The sequence below is a fragment of the Oncorhynchus tshawytscha genome, linkage group LG07 (genome assembly GCF_018296145.1).
Source record: "Oncorhynchus tshawytscha isolate Ot180627B linkage group LG07, Otsh_v2.0, whole genome shotgun sequence".
Classification (NCBI taxonomy): Eukaryota; Metazoa; Chordata; class Actinopteri; order Salmoniformes; family Salmonidae; genus Oncorhynchus; species Oncorhynchus tshawytscha.
The window spans coordinates 59,961,818-59,981,736 of record NC_056435.1 but is presented as its reverse complement, the minus strand read 5'-3'; positions in this window follow the sequence as shown (position 1 = coordinate 59,981,736).

The window sequence follows — 19,919 nt, the reverse complement described above, 5'->3', positions numbered from 1 at the left end:
AACATCGACCAGACTCAGGAGAAACTGAAGGGGAGCTACCGGAGCAGAATCAAGAAGGGGACCAAGTGCTACGACATCCAGGCAAGAAGGACGAAAGGAAGGACGAAAGAAAGGAAGGACGAAAGAAAGGAAGGACGAAAGAAAGGAAGGACGAAAGGAAGGAATGACGAAAGGAAGGAAGAAAGGAAGGACGAAAAGAAGGACGAAAGGAAGGAAGGACGAAAGGAAGGACGAAAGGAAGGGAAGGACGAAGGGAAGGACGAAGGGAAGGACGAAGGGAAGGACGAAGGGAAGGACGAAAAGAAGGCGAGACCTGGGAAACCAAGCTGCTTTTCGCTCCTAGCTCGGGTCACCATCTGTTAAAGTGAATGTAAAGAATCTCAGATAATAACTATTTGTATTTGCACACAAAATAACCTGAAGCTAGTTTTAGTTTCCCTAACACACATTTTTCTCTTTTCTCTAACCCCCCCCCGGTGTTCGACGTCGCCGGTTTACTGTACTAACCACCAGTCCTGGCAACTATCATCACGCACACCTACGCTTCATCATGAGGCATACTTGGACTCCATTACCTCAGTCATTACCTCCCCTTTATTTGGCACTCCTTTAGGTTCTTTCCCCAGGTAGTATTGTTTCTGTGTTTCATGTCAAGACGCTACTCCTACGTTGTATCGTTCCATGTTCTTTGTTATATTAAACTTACCACCTGCTTTTTGACAGAATACTGCCTCACAAAAGCGAGAAATCAGAACATCAGAACATCTCCCAGACGGTCGACGAGCAAGGATATCTACTTCGTCAACAGCAAGACCAGCTGGCACAACTGGGGACGGCTATGGAAGAGGTTCTTCGCAGTGTTCAACGTCTCGAACATACCTGAGACGTGTTGCCTTCAACTACTGGAAGGTAGTCGACCCAGCGAGCCAACCCATTTAGCAACCCGCCCAGGTCAACAATGCCCGTTTGTCCCTTCCGGATAAATATGACGGCACATCATCTAAATGCCCTGGCTTCCTACTACAGTGCTCCCTCTACTTTGTACACCAGATGGGAGCCCCCACTACAGAGAGGTCCAAGGTTGGAGGGCGCAAAGTGGTGCTTTCAGTGGGCGACCGGCCAACTGCTCCAATTGTAGAAGATTGTTGGCTTCCACCGAGGTAAGGTGGAAGCCAACAAGGGGACCAGGAACCACTGGCCTGAGAAGGGAGACATGAAAAGGTGAGATACAGTAGTCACTGGGAAGCTGTAACCTATACATCACCTCGTTGACCTTGAACGGCCCCACAAAACAGGGGCTCAGCTTCTTGCAGGGCAGGCGGAGTGGGAGGTTCCTGGTAGAGATCCAGACACAATCCCCAGGATGGAACACGGGAGTCTCACTGCGATGGTGGTCTGAGGTGGCCGGTGCGCTGGTGTCTCACGTGAGCCTCGTTTCACACTTCTTCTGCGTGCCTGAACCACTCATCCACCACAGGAGCTTCGGTCTGGCCCGGGGTCCAAGGAGCCAGGGCCGGCTGAAAACGCAGAACACACTGGAAGGGAGTCAACCCGGTGGAGGAGTGACGCAACAAATTATGTCCGAAACTCCTCCCATGGAAGGAATTGGGCCCACTGTCCCTGCCGGTCCTGTCAGTGACTCCTCAGGAACTCCCTCAGCTTCTGGTTCATACTCTCCACCATCCTGTTAGACTGAGGCCTTTGCCCAGAAGAGGTGAGGCTGACCATGACCCCAAGCTTCCCCATAAAGGCTCTTCATACCCATGATGTGAATTGGGGGTCACGGTTGGAGACAATGTCCTCCGTAAGACCATAATGCCGGAAGACCTGCTGGAACAGTGCCTCAATGACCTGGAGAGCAGTAGGGAGACCAGATAAAACGACAGGATTTGGAAAATCTATCCACAACCACCAAAATGGTGGTGAAACCATCAGAGGGGAGATCAGTGATAAAGTCAATGGATAGATGAGACCAGGGAAGCTGAAGCACGGGAAGGAGTTTCCCTGCTGGAGCATGCCGGGAGGATTTGGTATGAGCACGTAGCGAATAACGTCCTGCGCCAAGGTAGGCCACCAATACTTCTCGGGGATAGATTGAGTAGTATGAGAAGTACCTGGATGTTCAGCGATGACAGCTGTGTGCGCCCAGGTCAGCAACCCATCCCTTAAACCCCATGGGAACGTAGATGCACTCAGGAGGACAGGTAGAGGGTGCGGGCTCCCTCTCCAGAGCCTGGCGAATGTCCACATCTACGTCTCAGACCACAGGGGCTACGACTCGAGAGGAAGGGTTTATGGATACATTCTGGACAGGAGCCTCTCCCAAATCGTATGGACGGGACAGGGCATCGGCTTTGGTGTTCTTTGAACTTGGGCAATAGGTTAGCGTGAGGTCAAATCTCATAAAGAAAAGAGCCCACCTTACATCGCGTGGAGTCAGCCTCCTCGCTGTCAGTATGTACCTCAGGTTCTGATGGTTGGTGAGGATGACGAATGGGTACCTGATGGAGTGGGAGGGCTACGACCCAGAGGAGCGGTGTTGGGTTCCGGTGGAGGACATTCTGGATCCCAACATCATTAGTGATTTCCATCTTTGCCACCCGGACCGCTACTCATTCCTTGGAGGATGAGAAGGGAGAGAGACATGGAGAAGAGAGACATGGAGAAGAGAGACATGGAGAAGAGAGACATGGAGAAGGGAGACATGGAGAAGGGAGACATGGAGAAGGGAGACATGGAGAAGGGAGACATGGAGAAGGGAGACATGGAGAAGGGAGACATGGAGAAGGGAGACATGGAGAAGGGAGACATGGAGAAGGGAGACATGGAGAAGGGAGACATGGAGAAGGGAGACATGAAAAGATGGTGAGATGCGGTAGTCACTGGGAAGCTAACCTATACGTCACCTCGTTGACCTTGAACGGCCCCACAAACTGGGGGCTCAGCTTCTTGCAGGGCAGAAGGAGTGGGAGGTTCCTGGTAGAGATCCAGACACAAACCGGGGGCTCAGCTTCTTGCAGGGCAGAAGGAGTGGGAGGTTCCTGGTAGAGATCCAGACACAAACCGGGGGCTCAGCTTCTTGCAGGGCAGAAGGAGTGGGAGGTTCCTGGTAGAGATCCAGACACAAACCGGGGCTCAGCTTCTTGCAGGGCAGAAGGAGTGGGAGGTTCCTGGTAGAGATCCAGACACAAACCGGGGCTCAGCTTCTTGAGGGCAGAAGGAGTGGGAGGTTCCTGGTAGAGATCCAGACACAAACCGGGGCTCAGCTTCTTGAGGGCAGAAGGAGTGGGAGGTTCCTGGTAGAGATCCAGACACAAACCGGGGGCTCAGCTTCTTGCAGGGCAGAAGGAGCGGGAGGTTCCTGGTAGAGATCCAGACACAATCCCCTGGATGGAACGCCCTACACGTCTGTGAAGCCCAATAGACAAAGTATGTTAAGCTTTGGTTGACATTAGCAAGAAATGGTAGTTATCCTGAGTTTATAAAAATGTACCTCTTCAAATTACTTTAGGATCGACAGTCTGATTCCCCCAGGAGGTATCCCATCCACCAGAACCAGTGAGTTCGAATCAGTCTGATTGTGCTCTGAGTTGGAGGGGGAACAGCTTGAGGTAGGCTGTACCTTTCAAATGTGTTAAAGTACATATAACACTGCGCTAGTCCATCAAATTTTCTCACAGTAAGTGTAACCTGTGTGTTTGCTTGTTTACATCTCTGTCTCCGACCCTGTTCCCTTTAACTCTGCTCCTGTTCTCCAGGACCTATGGGTTCTGCCCAACACCCAGACATGGATCCACCTGATGTCCTCCATTATCAACCACCCTCCAACTTTTCATTACATCAGCTAATGTTATTGTCATGTTGTCATTATCTGCTAAGAAAGAGCAAGACAACTATCATACTGGGCATATCATGTGAGATACACAGATGAACTAAAAACACTAGCACTGCAAACACTCAGAACAAAGAGAGCAGCAGTCCCTGGACTTTGCAGTCTCCCTCTTCAAGTCCCCCTTCTGAGACTGACTGCCTGTTGAGAACAAGTGACAGGCAGAACCTCCCACCCACACAGCAACCACCTCCTCTATATTCCACACACCAGAACTTACTTAAATATTGGCAGGTTGGTTTTCACAGCTGTTTCACAAGGTGGTCATTGTAAGTTGTAAGGTATCCTTTGATGGTATATAATTGTTCCACATGATTCATTGTTGTAGGGTGTACTAATGAGCTATGCGAGATATAATAAAAATGAATCATACTAGAGGACTACTGAAATTATATTACTTCATTATAGATGAGGGAAACGCAGGTTAAAATAAGAACATGACAGCCAGACAAGCCAGTGTATGAATCAAACAGATTTGCATGTGAATGGAGTGGAAATTTGCTAACTTTGTGATCTGTAAGGTAAGTAACAATGTCTTAAGTTGATTACTCATTTTCTTTGCTATTTCTGAAAAGTAGCAATGTTTAGGACATGGATTTCATGTTGTAATGTTAACAAGGTACCCAAAAGTATTTTGAGGTAATGTTTAAATTTTGTTAGCTAAACGGAAGTCAGCCTTGTTTGCATAACGATGATGGAAATAATGGAATATACACTGTAATGATCTCCAAAATTCTAATCATTAGGTCATCACACCGTTGATATAGCAACGGACGCTAATAGTTTATTGATTCCCATTGTGACGGTGGCACAGGTTTTGAGGGAGCATGTAATTGGCAGGCTTACTGAAGGAATGTCCACCAGAGCTATTGCCAGCGATGTAATTTCTCTGCCATAAGCCACCTCCATCTTTTTAGAGAATTTGTCAGTATGTCCAATTGGCCTCACAACCGCAGACCATGTGTAACCACGCCAGCCCAGGACCTCCTTACTGATGTCAACGTTGTGAACAGAGTGCCCCATGATGGCGGTGGGGCTATGGTATGGGCAGGCACAAGCTATGGGCAACAAACACAATTGCATTTTATCGATGGCAATTTAAATGCACGAAGATACTGTGACGAGATCCTGAGGCCCATTGTCGTGCCATTCGTCCTCTGCCATCACCTCATGTTTCAGCATGATAATGCATGGCCCAATGTTGCAAGGATCTGTACACAGTTACTGGAAGCTGAAAATGTCCCAGTTCTTCCATAGACATGCCACCCATTGAGCATGTTTGGGATGCTCTGGATCAATGTGTACGACAATGTGTTTCAGCCAGTTCCCACCTAAATCCAGGAACTTCGCACAGCCTTTGAAGAAGACTGGGACAATGTTCCACAGGCCACAATCAACAGCATGAGGTAAATGGTGGTCACACCAGATACTGACTGGTTTTCTGATCCATGCCCATACCTTTTTCAAAAAGGTATCTGTATTCCCAGTCATGTGAAATCCATAGATGAGCACCTAATTCATTTATTTCAATTGATTGATTTCCTTATATGAACTTTACCGCCCTTGCTGTCTCTGCCTGGCCAGTTCCCCCCTCTCCACTGGGATTCTCTGTGTCTAACCCTATTACAGGGGCTGAGTCACTGGCTTACTGGTGCACTTCCATGCCGTCCCTAGGAGGGGTGCGTCACTTGAGTGGGTTGAGTCACTGATGTGATCTTCCTGTCCGGGTTGGCGACCCCCCCCCCCTTGGATTGTGCCGTGGTGGAGATCTTTGTGGGCTATACTCGGCCTTGTCTCAGGATGGTAAGTTGGTGGTTGAAGATATCCCTCTAGTGGTGTGGAGGATGTGCTTTGGCAAATTGGGTGGGGTTATATCCTGCCTGTTTGGCCCTGTCCGGGTGTATCGTCGGATGGGACCACAGTGTCTCCCGACCCCTCCTGTCTCAGCCTCCAGTATTTATGCTGCAGTAGTTTGTGTCGTGGGCCTAGGGGTCAGTCTGTTATATTTAGAGTATTTCTCCTGTCTTATCCGGTGTCCTGTGTGAATTTAAGTATGCTCTCTCTAATTCTCTTTCTTTCGGAGGACCTGAGCCCTAGGACAATGCCTCAGGACTACCTTGCCTGATGACTCCTTGCTGTCCCCAGTCTACCTGGTCATGCTGCTGCTCCAGTTTCAACTGTTCTGCCTGCGGCTACGTAACCCTGACCTGTTCACCGGACGTGCTACCTGTCCCTACCTGTCCCAGCTGTTTTCAACTCTCTAGAGACAGCAGGAGCGGTAGAGATACTCTTGATAATCGGGTATGAAAAGCCAACTGAGGTGCTGACCTGTTGCAGTCTCGACAACCATTGTGATTATTATTATTTGACCATGCTAGTCATTTATGAACATTTGAACATCTTGGCCATGTTCTGTTATAATCTCCACCCGGCACAGCCAGAAGAGGACTGGCCACCCCTCATAGCCTGGTTCCCCTCTAGGTTTCTTCCTACGTTCTGGCCTTTCTAGGGAGTTTTTCCTAGCCACCGTGCTTCTACACCTGCATTGCTTGCTGTTTGGGGTTTTAGGCTGGGTTTCTGTACAGTACTTTGAGATATCAGCTGATGCAAGAAGGGCTTTATAAATACATTTGATTTAACTCAGTAAGATCTTTGAAATTGTTGCAATTATTTTTGTTCAGTGCAGAAACAGCAGGTGTTGTGTTATCCATAGCTGTTTTCAGAGTTTGAACAGAAGTGAGAGAGATCCTAGAGATGGTAGTGTTGGCATAAAATCTGATATACCCCCTCTCTCTCTCTCTCTCTTTCTTTCTTTCATGCTTTGTTTTTCTTTCACTCTTTCTTTTTCACTCTCTTTCTTTCGCTCTCTCTTTTTGTGCGGTGGATGAGGGGGGCTTGGTTTTTAGCTTTCTAGTCTGTTCAAATGAAATAAAGTCTTAATTATATTTTAATTATGTAAGTATTTGTGCCAAATTTGTAATTTAAAAGAATCACACACACAGGAGGGATTCTGACAGCGTGACTCTTGCTCCAGGGAAATTGCAGTCTTTCTGAAAGGTGTTACCTCCAAACCTTCAACTATTTCTCACCTTATCACAACTACACTGTGTTTACAGCTTCTTGGTTTGGATTGTGTGTGGAATTGGAGTGTGTGTGGAATTGGAGTGTGTGTGCACGTTCGTGTGATAAAGGGACCATCTAAATTCAATTTCTTCTATACGCATAATTTCGTTGCTCTCTTGCCTCATCTCAAAGTTTCAGTCTCATCTGACTCCCATTGTTCCATGAATCCAGTCAACAACAACATCCTCCACTCTCAAATGCAAATCTTATTGTAAGTGGAGTATATTAACTCCAGGAGGGCACTTCGGAGAGAGAGGAAGGAGTGAGAGAGAGAATAGAGAACGGTAGAGAGTGATTGGAAGAGGAGGCATAGCAGGTCTACTCTCAATGTAACTATATTAACCTTACGAGTGCATTTTAAGAATATACGACAAAGGTACATTAGCATAAAGCTCTCCTCCACCACTCTTCTTTCATTAACACATGCTTTCATTCCTTTCACCCCTCTCTGCAAATAAACTCTTCTTCTTATGCACAAACACCATACACGCAGACACGCACATAGGCACAGACAGAGAAAAACACACACTGACAATTGGGAAATGCATTACAAGCTCACATATACAGGAATAACCATCTGCTTCAAACACATGTTTATTCAATTTGGAGTCATTAAGTGTTTGAAAATCTAGTTGGTGCTGACAGGTTGTGTGTGTATGCGTGTGTGTGTACACAACTATGTAATCCATATTAATTTATTTCCAGTATACTTTATCTTGTAGTTCCTAATCCTGAAAATCCTCCCTTCTGTGCTTTAACACCTCAATCCTGGACTTGTGTTTCACCCCAACAGCAGTCCTGTCACATGGTTTGGGGGTTGGGCTGGGGAAATGTAAAGATTCTATTAGATGGTGATTGTTGGACTGACAGTCCATTAAATCGTCATGATCCCTTTAAACATAAAAAAAGGTAAGCTCCTCTCTTCACCACTAGATGGCAGTAGTAGATCTTATCATATCCAGGATATGAGCAAGGATTGATCTGTACCCAGCACAGCAACATGTGCTGTCTGCTAACCAGACTTAATTTTTCATTCCCCTCAACTCTTGTGTGTGTGTGTGTGTGTGTGTGTGTGTGTGTGTGTGTGTGTGTGTGTGTGAAATGGACGGCTAAAGATGAGCCACTGCAGTGCTCTTGACACTGTCCAAAAGAATGATGTAGAAAGCCGTCATGAAAGGCCGAATGTTCATTAAATTCAAGGCTGGGAAAGACACACAGACACAGACAGACCCACCCACCCTGGCTGGCATCTATCAGCAGCTCATGCTCTGCATGTTAACACAGACTCCCTGCTACAGGCTAGAGAATGGGCTGGTTATGACTATGTCATCTCTCCTGTCTACACATTACAAAAAAACAGGATTTCCCATAACGTTATAGTTCTTTAGGTGGAGCGGGCTCCATCGAATAGCTCTGTCCTCCCTATACCACAGAGAATACAGCTTTTTTTGCAAAATGACTTCGTCAGCCCTTTGTAAGGAACCTACAATAACAACCAACCTAACTCCATATTGAAATTCCCTCACCCACACAATATCAAGCATCAGTGTGGAGTGCCACCTGAACGAAAAACCCCTCATTTACAGTGAAACACCTGTTTACCGTTGTTGGCAGACTGAAAACAGCGGTTGTGAAGCAAATGGTGGAATTATTGTGACTGCAGTTTAGGAAGCGATATTGAGATGAGAGGTTACAGGAGATTCTGCAGACGATATGATAATGAATTCATTCAGTCGTCTGGCGCTAGGCACTAGCGCTCCTTGTTAGCTGTGTCTTTGGAAGAACACTAGCGAGAGACGGCTCCGGGCTTGAGCAGGAAGGGAGGACGGGAGGCATCTTGTCAGTGGGTATGGGAGAGAGTGGGGAAAAAATAAAAGGTGAGACAGAGGAGGAATAGTGAAAGAGAGAGTAGGAATAGAATGAAAGAGAGAGGAATAAGAGTGAAATAGAGAGGAGGATTAGAGTGAAAGAGAGAGGGGGAATGAAAGAGATGAGGAATACAATGAAAGAGAGAGGGGCATTAGAGTGAAAGAGAGAGGAGGAATAGAATAGAGTGAAAGAGAGAGGTGGCGAGAAAGCTAAGTGTATTGAAATATGGTCTCAGGGCACCACTGAGAATGAGATCCTGGTCTCAATTGGGCTGTATGTATATTTATATCGATTATATATACAGTTTTAGTCGAGTTTGGACACACCTACTCATTCAAGGGTTGTTCTTTATTTGTACTATTTTCTACATTGTAGAATAATAGTGAAGACATCAAAACTATGAAATAACATATATGGAGTCATGTAGTAACCAAAAAAGTGTTAAACAATTTCAAATATATTTTGCATTTGAGATTCTTCAAAGTAGCCATCCTTTGTCTTGATGACAGTTTTGCATACTTTTGACATTCTCTCTACCAGCTTCATTAAGTAGTCATCTGAAATGCATTTCAATTAATAGGTGTGCCTTGTTTAAAGTTCATTTGTGGAATTTCTTTCCATCTTATTGAATTTGAGCCAATCAGTTGTGTTGTGACAAGGTAGGGGTGATATACAGAAGATAGCCCTATTTGGTGAAAGACCAAGTCCATATTATCGCAAAAAACGCTCAAATAAGCAAAGACAAACAACACTTTAAGACATGAAGGTCAGTCAATCCGGAAAGTTTCAAGAACTTTGAATGTTTCTTCAAGTGTAGTCACAAAAACCATCAATGAGCTATGATGAAACTGGCTCTCATGAGGACAGGCACAGGAAAGGAAGACTCAGAGTTACCTCTGCTGCAGAGGATAAGTTCATTAGTGTTACCAGCTTCAGAAATCATCAATTAGCTGCACCTCAGATTGCAGCCCAATAATTAGAAGAGACTTGCTTGGGCCAAGAAACATTTGACCAGCGGAAAGCTGTCCTTTGGTTTGACGAGTACAAATGAGATTTTTGGTTCCAACTGCCGTGTCTTTGTGAGACGCAGAGTAGGTGAACGGATGATCTCCGCATGTGTGGTTCCCACGTGAAGCATGGAGGAGGAGGTATGATGGTGTGAAGGGGCTTTGCTGGTGACACTGTCAGTGATCTATTTAGAACTCAAGGCACACTTAACAGGCATGGCTACCACAGAATTCTGCAGCGATACGCCATCCCATCTGGTTTGCGCTTAGTGGGACTATCATTTGTTTTTCAACAGGACAATGACCCAAAATACACCTCCAGGCTGTGTAAGGGCAATTTGACCAAGAAGGAGAGTGATGGAGTGCTGCATTAGATGAGTAGGTTTCCACAATCACCTGACCTCAACCCAATTGAGATGGTTTGGAATGCGTTGGACTGCAAATTTAAGAAAAAGCAGCCAACAAGTGCTCAGCATGTGTGGGAACTACTTCAAGACTGTTGGATAAGTAATCCTCATGAAGCTGATTGAGAGAATACCAAGAGTGTGCTGTCAAGGCAAAGGGTCTAAAATCTAAAATATATTTAACACCTTTCTGGTTACTACTTGATTCCATATGCGTTATTTCATAGTTTTAATGTCTTCTAATATTCTACAATGTAGAAAATAGTCAAAATTAAGAAAAACCCTTAAATTAGTAGGTGTGTCCAAACTTTTGACTGGAACTGTATGTAAAATCCTTTCTATGTTTGGGGTCTAGGGATTGATTTGTGATTGGGGTGATTGACCGATTAACATATAGACACACACATCATCGAACTACATTGCGAGGAGAAGAGAAAAGCACCAATGGGCCTCCAGATCCACCCGGGCTTTATCAGTCTATGTAATCACCAGACTTGACATATTTTGTACATGTTAAAGCCGTTAAGCTCCACTCTCTCTCAGCTCTTCTCCCATCCTCCCCACTATTCCCACCCCTACCAACGACAGCCTCTGTAATAATTGAAGAGTTGACCACAGGGGCTGAGGACATTGAGAGTGACGTCTGACGGTAATCCTGGCAGCGTAAACGTACTAGGAATACCGTGGGCTCAGATCTTATTGTGTGACTTAATGAGGCAGTGGGATGAGGAGAAGCATTTTGAACCATGTCGTAGGACACTGTCTGTGTGTTCTAGCCAATTTTGGTTCTGTTCCCGAGACAATGGTTATAGCAATCAAATATCGGGACGGATAGGGGATAACGTTTTTTGAATAAATGTGATGTGTATTTTCTCCTGTTCGTGGTGTAGTGGTATGAGTGGCTAACCATTCTCCTAGAGAGCTAACCATCCTCCAAGAGAGCTGACTGTCCTAGAGAGCTAACTGTCCTCCCGGAGAGCTAACTGTCCTCCCGGAGAGCTAACTGTCCTCCCGGAGAGCTAACTGTCCTCCCGGAGAGCTAACTGTCCTCCCGGAGAGCTAACTGTCCTCCCGGAGAGCTAACTGTCCTCCCGGAGAGCTAACTGTCCTCCCGGAGAGCTAACTGTCCTCCCGGAGAGCTAACTGTCCTCCCGGAGAGCTAACTGTCCTCCCGGAGAGCTAACTGTCCTCCCGGAGAGCTAACTGTCCTCCCGGAGAGCTAACTGTTCTCCCGGAGAGCTAACTGTCCTCCCGGAGAGCTAACTGTCCTCCCGGAGAGCTAACTGTCCTCCCGGAGAGCTAACTGTTCTCCCGGAGAGCTAACTGTCCTCCCGGAGAGCTAACTGTCCTCCCGGAGAGCTAACTGTCCTCCCGGAGAGCTAACTGTCCTCCCGGAGAGCTAACTGTCCTCCCGGAGAGCTAACTGTCCTCCCGGAGAGCTAACTGTTCTCCCGGAGAGCTAACTGTTTTCCTAGAGATCTCCTAGGTGTGTGGGCTTTTCTTCCAGCCCTGTTGTAATGCACTCAATTCTACTAATCAGCTGCTCATCAGGAACTTGATTGCTGAATCAGGCTGTGTTAGAGCAGGAATGCACACCCAGTAGCCCTCCAGGTGGAGTGATGGCCACTGGTTAAAGCAAGCAATACAACGACTTGGGGCCCAATTGGGTCACAACTGGTTTCTGATATACACTACATGACCAAAAGTATGTGGACACCTGTTTGTCGAACATCTCATTCCAAAATCATGGGCATTAATATGAAGTTGGTCCCCCCCCTTTGCTGCTACTCTTCTGGGAAAGCTTTCCACTAGATGTTGGAACATTGCTGTGGGGACTTGCTTCCATTCAGCCACAAGATTATTAATGAGGTTGGGCATTGATGTTGGGCGATTAGGCCTGGCTCGCAGTCGGTGTTCCAATTCATCCCAAAGGTGTTCGATGGAGTTGAGGTCAGGGCTCTGTGCAGGCCAGTCAGGTTTTTCCACACCAATCTTATTTTTGTATGGACCTCACTTTTGTGCGTTGTCATGCTGAAACAGGAAAGGGCCTTCCCCAAACTGTTGCCACAAAGTTGGATGCACAGAATCGTCTGGAATGTCATTGTATGCTGTAGTGTTAAGATTTCCCTTCACTTGAACTAAGGCACCTAGCCCGAACCATGAAAAACAGCCTATGGCTATTTTTCTACTCAAGAGAATGTTTTTAAATGTCAAAATGTAAACAAGCATTCTCATCGGACAATGTCAGTTAGTATCAAATGTTTTCTACCGTTTAATTCCTACTCAACAAGACCCAGTTGTCTAGTGAAAGTAACCTCGTCAAATGTTAGACTTGTCGTTTGCCTATCTTCACAGTCCTTTATTTCTCTCTCTCTCTGAAACTCTGTTGCTTTCTCTTTCTCACCCCTTTCTTTCTCTTCATTTTTCACTCACACTCATTTGCTTTCTGTTTCTCCCTCCCTCCCTTTTATTCCGCAGTCTGTTCTCAGGAAAAGCTGATGATGAGGTGCTAATTAATTTAGCATCCCAAGCTATGTAAGGAGAACACACACTTAATGAGTGTGAGAGCAAGCAAGCGTATGTTTGTGTGTGAGCAAGCAAGCGTGACTGTGTCTGAACTTGCAGGTCAAATCAAATTGTATTTGTTATATGCTTTGTAAACAACAGGCATAGTCTAACAGTGAAATTCTTACTTATGGGCCCTTCCCAACAACGCAGAGAAAAAGTAAATCGAAATAATAAAAAAAGTAAAACATGTAATAATAGAAGTAATAATGAATACACAATGAGTAACGATAACTTGACTTTATACACAGGGTGCCAGTACCGAGTCGATGCGCAGGGGTACAAGGTAATTTAGGTTGATACAGTACCAGTCAAAAGTTTGGACACACCTACTCATTCAAGAGTTTTTCTTAATTTTTGACTATTTTCTACACTGTAGAATAATAGTGAAGATATCAAAGCGATTTAAATAACGCATATGGAATCATATTGCAACCAAAAAAGTGTTTTAGATTTTTAGATACTTCAAAGTAGCCACCCTTTGCCTTGATGACAGCTTTGCACACTTTTGGTATTCTCTCAACCAGCTTCATGAGGATTACTTATCCAACAGTCTTGAAGGACTTCCCACATATGCTGAGAGCTTGTTGGCTGCTTTTCCTTCACTCTGCGGTCCAACTCATCCCAAACCATCTCAATTGGGTTGAGGTTGGGTGATTGTGGAGGCCAGGTCATCTGATGCAGCACTCCATTACTCTCCTTCTTGTTGAAATAGTCCTTACACAGCCTGGACGTGTGTTGTGTCAGTGTCCTGTTGAAAAACAAATGATCATCCCACTAAGTGCAAACCAGATGAGATGGCGTATTGCTGCAGAATTCTGTGGTAGCCATGCTGGTTAATAAGTGTGCCTTGAATTCTAAATAAACCACTAACAGTGTCACCAGCAAAGCACCCATACACCATCACACCTCCTCCATGCTTCATGGTTGGAACCACACATGCAGAGATCATCCGTTCACCTTCTCTGCGTCTCACAAAGGCATGGTGGTTGGAACCAAAAATCTAAAATTTGGACTCATCACACCAAAGGACAGATTTCCACCGGTCTAATGTCTATTGCTCGTGTTTCTTGGCCCAAGCAAGTCTCTACTTCTTATTGGTGTCCTTTAGTAGTGGTTTATTTCTGACAATTCAACCATGAAGGCCTGATTCACACAGTCTCCTCTGAACAATTGATGTTGAGATGTGTCCGTTACTTGAACTCTGTGAAGCATTTACTTGGGCTGCAATCTGTGCAGGTTACTCTAATGATCTTATCCTCTGCAGCAGAGGTAACTCTGGATCTTCCTTTCCTGTGCCGGTCCTCATGAAAGCCAGTTTCAGCATAGCACTTGATGGTTTTTGCGACGGCACAAGAAGAAACTTTTCAAAGTTCTTGAAATGTTCCTAATTAACTGACCTTCATGTCTTAAAGTAATGATGGACTGTTGTTTCTCTTTGCCTATTTGAGCTGTTCTTGACAAAATATGGACTTGGTTTTTCACCAAGTAGGGCTATCTTCTATATACCACCCCTACCTTGTCACAACACAACTAATTGTCTCAAACGCATTAAGAAGGAAAGAAGTTCCACAAATTAACTTTAAACAAGGCACACCTGTAAATTGACATATATTCCAGGTGACTACCTCATGAAGCTGGTTGAGAGAATGCCAAGAGGGTGCAAAGCTGTCATCAAGGCAAAGGATTCCTACTTTGAAGAATCTCAAATATAAAACACATTTTGATTTGTTTAACACTTTTTTGGTTACTACATGATTCCATATGTGTTATTTCATAGTTGTGATGTCTTCACTATTATTCTACAATGTAGAAAATAGTACAAATAAAGAACTGTACACACAACTAAGAATAAAGTGACTACGCAACAGGATAGATGATAAACAGTAGCATCAGTGTGTATGTGATGAGATAAAACAGTTGGTGCAAAAATGATCATTACAGATAGTCCGCTATTTGGTCAACTCTAACTCACTATTTTATGGCTTGGGTGTAGAAGCTGTTCACAATCCAGTTGGTTCCAGACTTGGTGCACACGGTGTGCATATATATGTGTGTGTGTGTGTGTGTGTGTGTGTGTCTTAGCACAAATCAAGGCTGTTCCTGGTCCTTACCGACAGGGGGTGTATAAGTGTGTGTGAGACTGAGAAGGAGAAGACTGAGTTTTTTGGCAGGGCTTATTGTGTCTGTGTGTGCCTGGGGCTGGTACCGTTATTTTCAGGACAGGGTAAGCACTCAAGAACTATAAGCTCAGCCCAAAAACCTCTTTCATATACATTTTACTTTCAGACCTTAGACATCTCTCCCTCTGTGTCTCTCTCTTCCTGTCTCTCTCTCCCTGTCTCTGTCTTCTGTCTCTGTCTTCTGTCTCTCTCTCCCTGTCTATCTCTCCTCTGTGTCTTTCTCTCTGTCTCTCTCTCCCTGTCTCTCCCTCTCTCTCTCCCTGTCTCTCTCTCCCTGTGTCTCTCTCTCCCTGTCTCTCTCTCTCCCTGTGTCTCTCTCTCTCTCCCTGTGTGTCTCTCTCTCTCTCCCTGTCTCTCTCTCTCCCTGTGTCTCTCTCTCCCTGTGTCTCTCTCTCCCTGTGTCTCTCTCTCGCCCTGTGTCTCTCTCTCCCTGTGTCTCTCTCTCTCTCCCTGTGTGTCTCTCTTTCTCTCCCTGTCTCTCTCTCCCTGTGTCTCTCTCTCCCTGTGTCTCTCTCTCCCTGTGTCTCTCTCTCCCTGTGTCTCTCTCTCCCTGTGTCTTTCTCTCCCTGTGTCTCTCTCTCCCTGTGTCTCTCTCTCGCCCTGTGTCTCTCTCTCACCCTGTGTCTCTCTCTCGCCCTGTGTCTCTCTTTCTCCCTGTCGCTCTCTCTTCCTGTCTCTCTCTCCCTGTCTCTGTCTTCTGTCTCTGTCTTCTGTCTCTCTCTCCCTGTCTATCTCTCTCTCCCTGTCTATCTCTCCTCTGTGTCTTTCTCTCTGTCTCTCTCTCCCTGTCTCTCCCTCTCTCTCTCCCTGTCTCTCTCTCCCTGTCTCTCTCTCCCTGTGTCTCTCTCTCCCTGTCTCTCTCTCTCCCTGTCTCTCTCTCTCCCTGTCTCTCTCTCTCCCTGTGTCTCTCTCTCTCTCTCTCCCTGTGTGTGTCTCTCTCTCTCTCCCTGTCTCTCTCTCCCTGTGTCTCTCTCTCCCTGTGTCTCTCTCTCGCCCTGTGTCTCTCTCTCGCCCTGTGTCTCTCTCTCGCCCTGTGTCTCTCTCTCGCCCTGTGTCTCTCTTTCTCCCTGTCGCTCTATCCTCTGTCTCTCTCTCCCTGTAAATTCAATTCAAGGGGCTTTAATGGCATGGGAAACATACTGTATGTTAACATTGCCAAAGCAAGTGAAGTAGATTATAAACAAAAGTGAAATAAACAATAAAAATGAAGAGTAAACTCACAGACGTTCCAAAAGACTATGTTAATATAGAGTGTTGTAACTATGTGAACATGGTTAAAGTACAGAAGGGAACATAGATATGGGTTGTATTTACAATGGTGTTTGTTCTTCAATGGTTGCCCTTTTCTTGTGGCAACAGGTCACAAATCTTGCTGCTGTGATGGCACACTGTGGTATTTCACCCAGTAGATATGGGAGTTAATCAAAATTGGTTATATTTTCAAATTCTTTGTGGATCTGTGTAATCTGAGAGAAATATGAGTCTCTAAAATGGTCAAACATTTGCCAGGAGGTTAGGAAGTGCAGCTCAGTTTCCACCTAATTTTGTTGGCAGTGTGCACATAGACTGTCTTCTCTTGAGAGCCAGGTCTGCCTACGGCAGCCTTTTTTCGATAGCAAGGCTATGGTCAGTCTGTACATAGCCAAAGCTTTCCTTAAGTTTGGGTAAGTCGCAGTGCCACTGTTTACTCTCTGTTTAGGGCCAAAAAGCATTCTAGTTTGGGTAAGTCGCAGTGCCACTGTTTACTCTCTGTTTAGGGCCAAAAAGCATTCTAGTTTGGGTAAGTCGCAGTGCCAATGTTTACTCTCTGTTTAGGGCCAAAAAAGCATTCTAGTTTGGGTAAGTCGCGTGCCACTGTTCACTCTCTGTTTAGGGCCAAAAAGCATTCTAGTTTGGGTAAGTCGCAGTGCCACTGTGTTCTCTCTGTTTAGGGCCAAAAAGCATTCTAGTTTGGGTAAGTCACAGTGCCACTGTTTACTCTCTGTTTAGGGCCAAAAAGCATTCTAGTTTGGGTAAGTCGCAGTGCCACTGTTTACTCTCTGTTTAGGGCCAAAAAACATTTTAGTTTGGGTTTAAAAAAACATTTTAGTCACAGTGCCACTGTTTACTCTCTGTTTAGGGCCAAAAAGCATTCAAGTTTGGGTAAGTCACAGTGCCACTGTTTACTCTCTGTTTAGGGCCTATAAACATTTTAGTTTGGGTAAGTCGCAGTGCCACTGTGTTCTCTCTGTTTAGGGCCAAAAAGCATTCTAGTTTGGGTAAGTCACAGTGCCACTGTTTACTCTCTGTTTAGGGCCAAAAAGCATTCTAGTTTGGGTAAGTCGCAGTGCCACTGTTTACTCTCTGTTTAGGGCCAAAAAACATTTTAGTTTGGGTAAGTCGCAGTGCCACTGTGTTCTCTCTGTTTAGGGCCAAAAAACATTTTAGTTTGGGTAAGTCACAGTGCCACTGTTTACTCTCTGTTTAGGGCCAAAAAGCATTCAAGTTTGGGTAAGTCACAGTGCCACTGTTTACTCTCTGTTTAGGGCCAAAAAGCATTCTAGTTTGGGTAAGTCACAGTGCCACTGTTTACTCTCTGTTTAGGGCCAAAAAGCATTCTAGTTTGGGTAAGTCGCAGTGCCACTGTGTTCTCTCTGTTTAGGGCCAAAAAGCATTCTAGTTTGCGCTGTATTTTTTGTTGTTAAAATTTTTCCAATGTATCAAATCAAATAATTGTATTAGTCATATGCCCCGAATACAACAGGTGTAAACTTTACAATGAAATGCTTACTTACGAGCCCCTAACCAACAATGTAGTTTAAAAAATGGATAAGAATAAGAAATAAAGTAACAATTACAGTGGGGCAAAAAAGTATTTAGTCAGCCACCAATTGTGCAAGTTCTCCCACTTAAAAAGATGAGAGAGGCCTGTAATTTTCATCATAGGTACACTTCAACTATGACAGACAAAATGAGAAAAAAAATCCAGAAAATCACATTGTATGATTTTGAATGAATTTATTTGCAAATTATGGTGGAAAATAAGTATTTGGTCAATAACAAAAGTTTATCTCAATACGTTGTTATATACCCTTTGTTGGCAATGACAGAGGTCAAATGTTTTCTGTAAGTCTTCACAAGGCAAATAAAATCATGAAAAATCCTACAATGTGATTTTCTGGATTTTTTTTCTCATTTTGTCTGTCAGATATGGTATTACAGACTCGGACAGGGAGAGGTTGAAAATGTCAGTGGAGACGCTTGCCAGTTGGTCAGCGCATGCTCGCAGTACACGTCCTGGTAATACGTCTGGCTCCGCGGCCTTGTGAATGTTGATCTGTTAAAAGGTTTTACTCATATCTGCTGCAGAGACTGTGAACACACAGTTGTCCGGAACAGCTGGTGCTCTCATACATGTTTCAGTGTTATTTGCCTTGAAGCGAGCATAGAAGTAGTTTAGCTCATTTTGTAGGCTAGTCTCGTGTCACTGGGCAGCTCTCGGCTATGCTTCCCTTTGTAGTCTGTAATGGTTTGCAAGCCCTGCCACATCTGACGAGCTTCAGAGCTGGGGTAGCATGATTCGATCTTAGTCCTGTATTGACGCTTTGCCTGTTTGATAGTTCGTCAGAGGGCATTGCAGGATTTCTTATCAGCTTTCGGGTTAGAGTCTCGCTCCTTGAAGCGGCAGCTCTAGCCTTTAGCTCATTGCGGATGTTGCCTGTAATCAATGACTTCTGGTTGAGGTATGTACGTACTGTCACTGTGGGGATGACGTCATCGATGCACTTATCGATGAAGCCAATGATTCATGTGGTGTACTCCAATGCCATCACAAGTGCAATATAGCTAAACACAGCTTAGCTTGTTGTTAATCCACCTGGCATGTCAGATACAAATTTTAAAAAGCTTTACAGCGAAAGCAAACCAATCCTTTATGTGAGGACATCTCTCTCAGCAGACAAAACATTACAAACAGCTAGCAGCAAAGTAGATTGCTTTTCTGACTTTCGTGATCAATCAAATTAAACGCTTACCTTTGATCTTTGGATGTTTGCACTCACGAGACTCCCAGTTACACAATAAATGTTCCTTTTGTTCGATAAAATTTATTTCTATATCCAAAAACCTCCATTTGGTTGGCACATTATGTTTAGTAATCCACAGGCACGGGCCTGTGGATTAATCAAACCTCAGGTTGTTTTTACAATAAATAATCAATAATATTTCAACCAGACCGTAGCTTTTTCAATAGGAGAGAGAGAGAGAAAATGTCTGCTCCAAACTCTGCTGGCACCCAGCCATCCCAGCACCCAGCCATCCACTGATGCGATGTGATCATTCTTGCTCATTTTTCAGAATAAAAGGCTGAAACTATGTCTAAAGACTGTTCACACCATGTGGAAGCCATAGGGAAAGGAATCTGGTTTTAATAAGTTTTAAAATAAGTTAGAAACAAACAAAAAAACACAATCGGTTTGGGACACGTAAAACATCAGGCTTCTTCTCTGGCGCCATGTTACAGTCAAGTAATTATCTTTTTGTTTTCTCATGATTTGGTTGGGTCTAATTGTGTTGCTATCCTGGGCCTCTGTGGGGTCTGTTTGTGTTTGTGAACAGAGCGCCAGGACCAGCTTGCTTAGGGGACTGTAGGTGATGGCTTTGTTATGTTTGTTAAGTTTTGGGAATCGCTTCCTTTTTGGTGGTTGTAGAATTCAACAACTCTTTTCTGGATTTTCAGCCTAATTCTGCTCTGCATGCATTACTTGGTGTTTTACGTTGTACACAGAGGATATTTTTGCAGCGTCTCCAATATGGTGTTTTTCCCATTTTGTGAATTTTTGGTTGGTGAACAGACCACACAACCATAAAGGGCAATGGGTTCTATAACTGATTCAAGTAT